Here is an 11,435-nt window from a genome sequence, read left to right on the forward strand (position 1 = left end):
CCAACTGAGCCACAAAATGTCAATGGGGTTTATCACAAATAAGCATGCATATGATTGCAGCTGTGTAATGCAGCTCACCCCTAAGTAAGAAAGAGATGGGCTTGGCCTGGGCAGGCCGGGTCGTCCTCTTATATACCTGCTGGGATTGACAAGTCATCTGACCCTCACCCTCACCTGAATCTCCTAGCTCGTCCTCTTATATACCTGCTGGGATTGACAAGTCATCTGATCCTCAGCCTCACCTGAATCTCATAGCTCTCTGGTAGCTGCCTCTGATCAATTATCATTTAACTCTTGGGGGAAATAATTAGCATCACACACCATGTGCCTGGAAGTTGCCATACCAATTAACCAACCAGAAGGATTACTGTTAATAGCACCAGTTTTCCTATAACTTGATGTTGCTGGATAGTTTTGATCAACTGCAAAAGCATTTTTAGTTTGCTTTCTGTTGCCACACTGGAATGTTTCTTTATTAGTACCACTTTGTTTTGTATGATTCCTTGCAAATGAAGGAAAACAACTTTTCTGCTTGTATACGTTGATAATATAATTTTGGTTACTGAGGACAAACAAGATTGTACAAAAACAACATTGGGTGTAGGCCATGCTGTAGTATAGTGCTTATGCGACTGTGAATAAAAGGGGGCTGGGCTCATTGTCCCAGGGTTTGGTGGGAAGAGGTGACAAAACTGATTTCCAATAAGTGCCCCCCTTTATTTCCATAACATGTCCTTGAGTCTGTACTCTGAATGGTGATATCAGGGACCTAGAAGGTGCAGGGCTTGTCATTGCAACCCCTACACAGTCTCATCAGGGCTGACCTTAAGGCAATTGGAGCAATTGGGCCAACTTGGGCCCCACGGGCTGCTCCTAAGGGGCCCCCTGCACCAAGGCAATCTAGATGGATTTTATTTATATCTATAAGATTTTGCAGACTTTGGGTGTGAACTGAGGTGCTACAAGAAAAAAAAATCAAGTTACACCCCACTGCTTCAAATTGGGCCCCACTGAGTAGCCCTGAGTCTAATAGTTGCTGGGCCTCAATGTGTGAGATAGGGGCTGAGTGGGGAAGGGCATCATGAGGGCATTGCTAAATAAACAGAGACATAAGCAACTTTAAATTCCCATTAAACTCCAGTGTGGACAACCCCTCAGAGAAGAGTTGCATTGAGTTGCAACCACTCTGGGACAACAAAGTCCCTCACCACTCCTTTTAAGGCAGGCCTCCGGTCTTCTGCCTACTACGTAGACCAAACAATATGATGCTTAATGTCCTCCCAGTGCTATTTTTCTAGAGAAAGAGGTGCCAGAACTCACCAGGAACAAATCTAGGGGTGGGGGTGGGGGTGGGGGTTAGAGACCCACCAGAGGAAGGAGAGAAAGCTCTCTACGTCACCCCCATAAAAAAGCCTCCCTCGCCATCTCTTCCTGTCTCCTTCCCCGGACGAGCCACGCAGCTCTTGCTGTCCCTGTGAAGATGATGGGGGGGCGATGGAGCGAGAAAGAGGCGCGCTCGGGTGGGGTGGGAGTTAAAGGTCCAGGCGGCTTCACGGGCAACCCAGGGAGCCCACCTCTCGGTGTTTTTCTCCTGCGCTGCACGATAGCTCGCTTTCAGATCCAGGAGAACTTTTAAGGGTCTCTGACATGGCTCTCTCCTCGCTCCTCACAGCTGGATGTTGAGGAACGTGGGGCAGGAAGTTTGGGAAGCATGGCCTCTTTCCCTAGCATGGTCCTCCAGCTGCGCGGGCGGGGAGATGGGTGGGTGGTGGACTCTCCTCCTCCTCCCTCAGCGGCGCTCTAGGATTGCAGAGATGGAGCAGCTCTGCTCTCCCTGGACTCCAACTCTCCTTCCTGGACACTCAGCTTGCCGCCCGGCCCTGGTTCCCCGTGCCACTGGCGCCACAGGGTAGAGACGTGTCTGGGGAGAGGACTATTCCCTTTGAAATAAGGGAAATTTAAGGGATATAAAAAATCAGGGATAGCAGCGGGAAACGGCTTGGAATAAGGGAGTTTCCCACAAAAAAGGGAGACTTGACAGGTATGCTGCCCATCCCACCTTAAATCCGATCCTGCATCCTTTTCTTTAGGGAGACCCCCCCCCTCTCTTCCTCCTCTTTCCAATGTTTTGCAAAATGTCATGAGTAAAATCGGATCAGATTGGAACCATCAATTCCTTTGAGAGGACAATGCAACGCTAGAAAAATACAGCCATACATGAAAGCTGGGAGATGCATGGATCACTGAAGGCTTAATGGAGTATGTCAAGAAGAGTAAGATATATTGGCTTGAAGGATTTACTCTCAAAGCATGAGAAAGTGCATTTAGAAGAATACAAGCCTTTTTTGATCATAACAAGCTGTGGATGAGACAGGGTTTTAAACATTGCAGCTGACGTCATTTGGGCATACTGATATTTTAATTTCCGTATGGCGGTGGAGAAGCATTTCAATTGCCAGAGTCTTCCCTTGCTAGCTAAGGGAGGTGCAATGTGTGGTATTAAGGTTGGTGCCTTAAAACTTTTGTCTGGAAGTTGCACTGGTGTGCTAGCAATGAGGCAATATTATTGCTCCACTCGCAGCCGGCGTCTCTCTTGCTGCATTGCCTCACAAAGGCGTCCCGAGAGGTAGAAATATGCAGGGAAAGGGATGTGGTTAGTCCTTGGGTAAAACTCAAGGCCTCTTGGACAGAGCCAGTTAAATTGGGGGGAAAGGGAAAATTACTTCTGTACAGCACACACAGACTTCTAGTCATGTGGAAGACTACCCATGTACAGCTATATAAAGCTGGAATAAGAGATTATGGAGCCCCAATCTATGCCCCTATTATTCTAACAGAAAGGACAATTAAAACATAAATGGTTTAAAGCTATGGTGTGAACAGTTAGGGTGGGGAAGAGTTGTGAAACACAACTTTACTGACACTAAGTAAAGTAAAGCCCAGTATATCTGAAGCAGCATCTCCACCCCTATTGTTCAGCCCGGACACTGAGGTCCAGCGCCGAGGACCTTCTGGCGGTTCCCTCACTGTGAGAAGTGAGGTTGCAGGGAACCACAAAGAGGGCCTTATTGGTGGTGGCGCCTGCCCTGTGGAACGCCCTCCCATCAGATGTCAAAGAAATAAACAACTATCTGACTTTTAGAAGACTTCTGAAGGCAGCCCTGTTTAGGGAAGCTTTTAATATCTGATGAATTGTTGTATTTTAATATTTTGTTGGAAGCCACCCAGAGTGCCTGGGAAAACCCAGCCAGATGGGTGATTATTATTATTATTATTATTATTATTATTATTATTATTATTATTATTATTATTATTATTATTATTATTGTAATGTGAACACACCCAGAGTGTGTTGCAAGGCCAGAATAAATACCCCATTGCCATCATCACGTATACTATGTTATCCTGCCTCTGCTCATAAAGCCCTGCAGCTCTCAAAAGCTTCTATGGGCTGCTGTCAGAGACTGGGCAGAGGAGGAATGGTGGAGACTGCCTCCCCAGCCTGACCCTCCCAGAGAAGAAGACAATTCAGAATTACAACAGGGGTTTGAGGGAAGTGACAGCTCAGAGGCAGATGAGGGGGAAAGCTGGGAGAGGAAGAGGAAGACGCACCAGGAGGGCAAAAGCTGCTGGGCACAGTGTCTTTAGAAAGCATTCCAGACCCCACCCTCTCCCAGAACCCAGCGAGCCTTGAAAGTAGGAGAGCAAAGGGCTAAGAAGCAAAGGGCCCTCAGTGGCACCCGTAGAAGGGATGACGAATGAGGAAGTGGGAGAAAAAGCGGGTGGAGAGCCACTCGGGGAAACACCACTATTCCAAGAGGCTGCTTTCCTCGCTGTGAATAAAAAGCAGGTGGTAAGGAGTTTTCCTTGTCTTACCCGTTCCTGGCAACCTGCCGTGGGAGGGTGGGGGTGGTTCCTCTGCTGCCTGACAGCTGCATACACACCATAGATTTCAAGTACATGCTTTCCCTCAAAGTATCCTGGAAACTGTAGTTTATCCATCGCAGAACTACAGTTCCCAGCACCCTTAACAAACTATTATTCCCAGGATTTTTTTTTTGAGGGGCTGGGAGCCTTTTTGTTTAAACATATAGTGTATACACAGCCATCGTCTCTAACCCTGAGCCCCAAATATTTTTAGTCTCAAAGTGCAGCACCCTTAGACAAATCTGCAATATCCAAATCACTATTTTTTATTTTGTTTAAAAGAGTTTCTCTTTGTACTGGGGTAGGAGAGTTGGGGGGCGGGGAGAGATCATGTCTGGCAATCAATGCATTGTTTTGGTTTCAGATAGTAATAGGGTAAAGGTAAAGGTAAAGGTAAAGGTAAAGTGACCCCTGACCGCTAGGTCCAGTCGTGGACGACTCTGGGGTTGCGGTGCTCATCTCGTTTTATTGGCTGAGGGAGCCGGCGTACAGCTTCTGGGTCATGTGGCCAGCATGACTAAGCCGCTTCTGGCGAACCAGAGCAGCACACAGAAACACCATTTACCTTTGCGCCGGAGCAGTAGCTATTTATCTATTTGCACTTTGACATGCTTTTGAACTGCTAGGTGGGCAGGAGCTGGGACCGAACAATGGGAGCTCACCCCATCGCGGGGATTTGAACCGCCAACCTTCTGATCAGCAAGCCCTAGGCTCTGTGGTTTAGACCACAGTGCCACCCGCACCCCAGAAGTACCATATTTAGCATTAACTCCGCAAGTACATCCTTGATTCTGACAAAACTAAGCCTTCTATAGTTCCAGTAAGGTAAAGGTAAAGGGACCCCTAACCATCAGGTCCAGTCGTATCCGACTCTCGGGTTGCGGCGCTCATCTTGCTCTATAGGCCGAGGGAGCTGCCGTTTGTCCGCAGACAGCTTCCGGGTCATGTGGCCAGCATGACAAAGTTGTTCTGGTGAACCAGAGCAGCACACGGAAACACTGTTTACCTTCCCGCTGGAGCGGTCCCTATTTATCTACTTTCACTTTGATGTGCTTTTGAACTGCTAGGTGGGCAGGATCTGGGACGAGCAACTGGAGCTCACCCCGTGGCAGGGATTTGAACAGAGTTAACACTAAATAACATTGCTTCTGGTAAATGAGCCCCCTTTGCCATTGGAGGGATGTGAAAATTTGTGTCCTGGGCTTTTTAGACTCCTCTACCCATGTACTACCTGAAACCAAAGGGGCACATTGGTTGCCAGATGTGAAATATATTGGCATTGTTTTCAGCTCTCCTGCCCCACTATTCACTGCTTTACTTCAAACAGTTCCATATTACATGGTCAGCTGTTTCTTGTGGCCTACAAAGGCTGGTGCCTTGGAACAACATAGTTGGAATGGAAGGTTAACTTTGAGGTTCTACCATTTTCCAGAGGGTCCCTATTTACTGATTATGTAAGAGGACATCCGTTGCCCCTATTTGCATGCACAACTGATATTAGTGAGACCCAGCAGCGGTGTCTTTAGACTTCAGCTCTGCACTCTAGAATTTAAAAGATTTAAAGAGCTCGAAATAAAAGGTATTGAAGATGATACGATGCAAAACTACTCAGAATTCATTACAAGAGATCCAGCATTCTCAGACATATTAAATCACATTTAAGTTGATAACTGGGAATGTAGTAATTAACTCTGCACATGACATTATACTACCGTAACCCTTATAATCTTTTAATGGCTCTTAACTCCTTTGGGATTCTATGCCTAATTGGATTAAATAACCCCAGCATACGTTTAACTTTTCTTTCAGAATCGAAACGCTAATTTATTGTGTCTCCTGGCATCATGATGTATGTAGTAGATGTTCAGGAAATGGCAGCCTGAAATTGAAGCGTCTTTTGTTTACATTTACGAAACCCATCTTGACACTGAGATGATTGACAAGAGGGCGCTTCACCCAAATATCGCAGTGGGGGCTGCTGCTGCTCAGCCAGTCCATTCTATTCTGTCCCCCCCCCTGCCCGCTGCTCCTAACAAAGTCAGTCTGCGTTCTGTGGCTGCTGTACTATAAGACGATAAAGCCCACACCAGCTGTTGGTAGTAAAGGAATCCCCTTTAGAGCTCCTCTCCCCTTGGAAAAAAAGTTTGCATTTCTGTAAATCTTGGCATTTCACTGAGTAGGAGATAGGGACGGGAATTAGTTGCAATTAGAGGAAATCAAAGGCAGGTTGAACAGAAGCCGGTGGAAAACTAGGAGCCCTGTTTCGGGAAGTTTTTAATGTTTGAAGTTTTATTCTGTTTGTAGTCCTCTGTTGGGAGCCACCCAGAGTGTCTGGGGAGGCCCAGCCAGATGGGTGGGGTATAAATAATAAAATTATTATTATTATTATTATTATTAGTAGTAGTAGTAGTAAAGGTAAAAGGACCCCTGACCATTAGGTCCAGTCGTGTCCGACTCTGGGGTTGCGGCGCTCATCTCGCGTTACTGGCCGAGGGAGCCGGTGTACAGCTTCCGGGTCATGTGGCCAACATGACAAAGCTGCTTCTGGCGAACCAGAGCAGCGCACGGAAATGCCGTTTACCTTCCCGCTGGAGCGGTACCTATTTATCTACTTGCACTTTCATGTGCTTTCGAACAGCTAGGTGGGCAGGAGCTGGGACTGAGCAACGGGAGCTCACCCCGTCACAGGGAATCAAACCGCCGACCTTCTGATCGGCAAGCCCTAGGCTCAGTGGTTTAACTCACAGAGCCACCTCCCCTTCCCAGGAGGGTATGTAAAGGTAGCTAAAAAGCCAGTGTGCTGGAGTAGTGAGAGCATTCTGGTCTACAATTGGGGAGACTCAAGTTCAAATCAAGCAACAGGGGCTCACCCTGTCACGGGGATTCGAACCGCCGACCTTCTGATCAGCAAGCCCTAGGCTCTGTGGTTTAATTAAATAAAGTAGCAAAATAAAATAGTGCCACCTACAGACCACAATGGCAACAACACAGTCCAGTTGTGTGCAGTAAGGGAGATTCCTGGCTTTGCTCAACAAGCTGGCTGGTACTTTTTCCTTATGTTAACCATGGGGCAGGGGCACTAGCTCCTGAGGGCTGAGCCCCTTTCCTCAGTCCCGGAATATTTTTGGGGTGGGGGGCCAAGCCACCCCATGCCCTAAAAGTGTGGAGGTGAAGTGCAGACTGCGGTGCAGGTGTAGTGGCCAGCTCCTTCTCCTCCTGCCATGAGGGGGAAGGAGGGTTGAAACAGCCTCCTTCTGGTGGGAGTGCTAGGAGGAGATGGAGGAAGAGCCATTGGCCATTGAAGCCATGTTCAGCTCCACTCCTGGCTCCTTTTTTTAAAAAAAATATTTTTATTTGGTTTTCAAAAAAGAAAAGCGAGAAAGAAAAATAAAATAATAAAATAATAATAAATAAAAAAGTACAAAATCCAAATATCGAGATTGCTCTGAATCTCCTGACCTCCTCCCCCCATCCCTTCCATGGGTCCTTTTTATTCTGTTTTCAACTGCATATCAATACTTCTCCAATTTTTCATTTTCTTAAGTTATCTATACATTCTGTTACATTACAAGCGTATTTAAAATCTTGCTACCTGTTTGTATATACAGTCGTACTTCTGGTTACGATTGCTTCAGGTTGCATTCGTCACGGGATACGAACATGCCGAACCTGGAAGTACCGGAAAGGGTTACTTCCGGGTTCGACAATTCGTGCATGCGCAGACATGCAAAATGATGTCGTGTGCATGTGCAGAAGCGCCGAATCGCGCCGCGCACATGTGCAGATGCGGCGCTTCAGATTGTGGACCTTCCAGGTTGCGAATGGGGCTCCAGAACGGATCCCATTCGCAACCAGAGGTACCACTGTACATTATACAGTGGTACCTCTGGTTACGTACTTAATTTGTTTCGGATGTCCGTTCTTAACCTGAAACTGTTCTTAACCTGAAGCACCACTTTAGCTAATGGGACCTTCTGCTGCTGCTGTGCCACCAGAGCATGATTTCTGTTCTTATCCTGAAGCAAAGTTCTTAACCTGAAGCATTATTTCTGGGTTAGCGTAGTCTGTAACCTGAAGCGTATGTAACCCGAGGTACCACTGCAAACATTTCCCATTCTTTTTAAAATTTCTTTTCTTCTTGATTTCTGAGCTTCTTGGTTAATTTTGCCATTATAGTCCATCAACTTGATTTGCCATTCTTCTCTGGTCGGAGCTGTCTCTTCCTTCCATCTCTGGGCTAGTAACATCCAAGCAACTGTTGTAGCATACATGAACAGTTTCCTCTAATCTTTTGGAGTCTTGGTACCTATAATTCCTAATAAAAAAGCTTCTGTTGTTTTTTTAAAACAAAAGTTGTTTTAAACTTTTTTTTTCATTTCATTATATATCATTTCCCAGAATTTTTTTAGTTACATTGCAGTTCCACCACATATGATGAAAGATACCTTCATTTTATTTACATTTCCAGCATAAATTGATACTTGGGCTGCTCTTTACTCCTGATGTCATGCGCACGATGCGGGGTGCCATGCACGACATTGTCCTGTCACCCCCCCCCCCACACACAATTGCCCTTGCAAGCTGGCGCCTCTGCTGGGGTATTTCAAGTGGTTGCAACAGCATATGCTTGTCCCCAGAGCCGTCGTAAAATAAAATTATTAAAAAGTTTCCTGCTGCGCTCTTTATCTTGGGCAGCTGCTAATACCAGTAGCACTTGGGAAGGCAGAAACTCATTTCATGCGGGGAAGCAAAGATTTTATACGAGGCAGAATTAAGTACGCTAGGAGCAACAAGCAATAGTTGTGTTGTTATGGAAGAAACAGATTCTGCAGCGCTAACCTGTAACTTCCACAATGCGCTTCCTTGTTTTGCATATCAAGACTGGACACTTGCTCTGTATGCAGTCTGCGTAGGAACCTTCACGGACGGAGCCTACAAATCTCACTTCTGGATCAATAAGTGACACCATGAAATCATCTTTGTAATATTTCTTTGTTCTCTCGTGAGGTTTCGCTTGATTAAGCCCCTTCAACAGAGAAAGCTTCCCCTCTGATCAATGAGGATCCAAAAATACGCAACAGTGTACAGTAATAGTGTTGGCTTATCTGGGAGGTTTTATCTTTGTGTTTTATATGTTAATAATTTTAGATTTCCTTTTGGGTTCTCAATAGATTGCAGTCTGGCTCTGACTGACACTATTGTTATTATTATTATTATTATTATTATTATTATTATTATTATTAAATAATATTTATTAAAGTTTGTAAACAATCACAACACACACATACAAAAAAGAAAAATACAAAACTACAAAAACAAAACATTTTACAAAAATAAAAACAAAAATATTCCCTTATTAAAAATATCAATTTTCTTCACATCTTTAATTGGACTTCCCCCTGTTTCCCCTTATTGCGTCCCTTACCAAACATTTTACGTAACTTCCCAATTTAAATCAATCACTTTTTTTTTTTTTTAAACTGATCTTTCGAAAAAGAAAAACTTTTCTGCAGGCTCCATATACTCCAACTGACTGACACTATTATTTTGATCCATTATCCTTAGGTCCCATGGCAGCATACCCTCCAACATTTCTCTGAGGAAAATAGGGATGTCCTGTTGGATAAAAATATAAAAATAATAAAATATTTATACCCTGCCCATCTGACTGGGCTGCCCCAGCCACTATGGGCAGATTCAAACATATATAAAAACATATTAAACCATTAAACATTTTTTTTTAAAACTTCCCTATACCTTCAGTTGCCTCAGGGGTCGCATAACTCCATACCCTCCAACATTTCTCTGATGAAAGAAGGGGACGTCCTAAGGAAAAGAGGGACATTTCGGGATCAAGTCAGAAACTTCTGTAGGGACAGCTTCTGTAAATCTGGGACTGTCCCTGGAAAATAGGGACACTCAGAGGGTCTGCAGACGGTCAGGACAGTTTAAAACACAACATTAGCAACAGCCTAAAACAAGCTACAATCACAGTAAGAGGATGGGTCCTAAGTACACACATCTCAAGTGTCAAAGGGCAGGGGGGAAGATAGAGGTGTGTATTAGAAATCTAGACAAGCAACCCAAGAGCAAATGCAATTAACATTTATGTAGATTTGTCTCTTCTTCTAGGGGTGGGGTGCAGGAGGAAGACATTTCCTAATTGCATATTTACAGGTATGCCCTGTTAGCTAACGTCAAGGCTAAATAGCTCTTACACAACAACCTCTACTTTGAGTAGGTTTATAAATGGCCATGTTGTAATCTTATTGCTGTATATCCACCTTCCTCAAGATGGTGCCACCCAGATGTTTGGGCCTGAAACTCACATCTGCTCAACCCAGCATGGCCAATGGCCTGGGATGGTGCAAGGTGTAGTCCAAAACATCTGGAGAACATCAGGTTAGGCAAGCCTGCTCTATATGAATATGTCTCCATCATTAGCACCCTGAGCATTTGCATATTTGCTCACTGAATGCAATGGGACTTACTCTCAAGGAAGTGTGCATTAGAAAGCAAGTTTCATTAGTCTAGTATTGACTCCTGGCTAGACTCAATATGTTAGTTCTAAGGATGTGATTCATTCAGCTGAGTTCAGTGCTGTTCGGTTTATTCTTAAAGTTAGTCATGCTGTTAAACTACTCTCATGTAAATCAGTGGTACTTAGCTGCACTCTTAAGCATAGTCACCTGAGAGTAAGTTTTCTTTGTAATAATAATAAAAAATATGTGTGTTTCCCCCCCTATCATCTTTAACATTTAGACTCATTTGTTCACTCAGCTCTGACAGTACTAATTATCTGGTGGTTGTTATAGAGATGTTATTTACCTTTCTACATTCATCCAGAGTGCAGAGGAAATTAAACAGATGACATGACATGCATGGGAAAGTGCAAGCAGACACTTTTATGGGCCTGTCTTACAGTTTTTAAAATTTAATTTAATTTTATTTGAGCAGTAGGTGCATTTGCCTGGAGAACTGTAGCCCCGTGACCTTTTCCTTTTTGGTCTTTCTCTCTACTGAAACGAAGAGAGCACTAATGTTAGGAGAGAGGCAGGAGAAGTGGAATTATGGTTAGGGAGAACTACATGGAAAGAAAGTGGGGACGGTAACTGAAATTGGCCTCCTCCCAGAAGCCAGAAGAAGTCTCGGGAGAGGTTCAAGATGGAAGAAGACTCCTGGGGTGGAGGATGACTGAAACTGCAGAGAGCTTTTGTCAGTCATGAGCTACCTAGAGTCTAGACCAGGCATGTCCAACAGTTAGATCGTGATCTACTGGTAGATCACTGGACGTCTGTGGTAGATCACCGGAAGATCAGTGGCTCCCCCCAAAGAAGCTAAAAAACTTTGCCCCCCTAAAAAAGCTCAGCATCTTTGTCCTGCACCCCTAAAATGACCTGAACCACCAAAAATAGGGCTTTCCTTCCTAAAAAAAAAGCTCAATGTCGCTTTCCTCTTCCCTAAAGAAGCTCAACAACTTTGACCTGAACCTCCCAAAAGGGGGTAGA

The sequence above is a fragment of the Lacerta agilis genome, chromosome 12, assembly GCF_009819535.1.
Source record: "Lacerta agilis isolate rLacAgi1 chromosome 12, rLacAgi1.pri, whole genome shotgun sequence".
NCBI lineage: Eukaryota > Metazoa > Chordata > Lepidosauria > Squamata > Lacertidae > Lacerta > Lacerta agilis.